This window comes from Manihot esculenta, chromosome 14 (genome assembly GCF_001659605.2).
Source record: "Manihot esculenta cultivar AM560-2 chromosome 14, M.esculenta_v8, whole genome shotgun sequence".
Classification (NCBI taxonomy): Eukaryota; Viridiplantae; Streptophyta; class Magnoliopsida; order Malpighiales; family Euphorbiaceae; genus Manihot; species Manihot esculenta.
This window is the reverse complement of record NC_035174.2, coordinates 26639635-26640879: the sequence shown is the minus strand read 5'-3', so window position 1 is coordinate 26640879 and position 1245 is coordinate 26639635. Positions and strand designations below refer to the sequence as shown.

General features: G+C 22.1%; 1 non-coding gene across 1 annotated transcript; it reads right to left on the bottom strand.

The window, feature by feature from the left end:
• Window positions 1-384: 384 nt before the first annotated feature.
• Window positions 385-456, bottom strand: TRNAW-CCA. The gene has a single exon. It is a non-coding gene; the product is annotated as a tRNA-Trp (tRNA).
• Between the last annotated feature and the right edge of the window lie 789 nt (window positions 457-1245).

The following is a 1245-nucleotide window of genomic DNA, read 5'->3' as shown; positions in this document are numbered from 1 at the left end:
CTTAATATTAATATTACCTTAGCACTAGCATTTGATAATACTATAATCGAAAAGTTTTTATATTTTATAAGATTTTTTAGGATGTGACCTTTATCATAAGAGTACTTCGGAAAAAAAAAAAAAAAGCATACAAAGAACAGGGGCCTATTTGTAAAACAGCAACAACAAGAGTAGTTTGAAAAAAGAACCTAAGGAATAGGGGGTTTAGACATAAATAAGGTAAGATTCAGGTGCTTATTGTAAAACAGCAACAACTAGATTATAAGAGTACTTCAGAAAAAAAGAATACAAAGAACAGGGGATTGGACATAAATAAGGTAAGCTTTGGGTGCTTATTTGTAAAACAGAAAAGAAGCAGTCACAAAAGTTGCAAAAGAAGGGATTTGAACCCGACGTGAATCGAACACGCAACCTTCTGATCTGGAGTCAGACGCGCTACCATTGCGCCACGGATCCACTTTGTGTGTTTCAAATCAATTCGAAACCAAAATATGTGCAAAAGCCTAGTATGATATAAACTGCACAATAAGAGGTAGATGAACATTAGATAAATAAAGAGATTCAAATTCGGGACCCCACCTATTTTTAGAGGAAAATTTACTTTGATTTAAAATTAAATTGAACTAAATTCAAAATTAAAATTTTGAGTATTTTTAAAAATCAAATTGATTTTGATTAGAAATCAAATTGAACTGAACTGGTTTAATTCGATTCGATTTAATTAGTTTCTATTTTTAATAAATTTTTAACTTTTTATTCTTTATTTTTAATATTTTAAAATTTAATTAAAATATTTTAATTTTAATATAATCTAATCTCTTTATATTATTGAAAATAATATATTATTATCACTAATTGGTTCGATTTGACTTTTTAAATTTTTTTACCAAAATTAAACCGAACTGAAATTTTTAAAATTAAAAATCGAACTAAATCGAAATAAATAATAAATTAAACTAAATTTTTAAATTTATTTAATTCAATCGATTTTTTTTATTTAAATCGAATACTATTACACATTATCTCAACTATAATTATTATTTATATATATTATTTTGAAAAATTTTAATATATTTATATAATATTTTTATGATATTATATAATTGTCATTAATTTTTAATATTATTTTTATTTTGTTAAATTTAAAATTATATATTAATTTATTGTATTTAATAAAATATTTTTTTTGTTAAATTAATTTGTTAAGAGTAATATTTTTAAATATTAAATAAATTTAATTGTTAT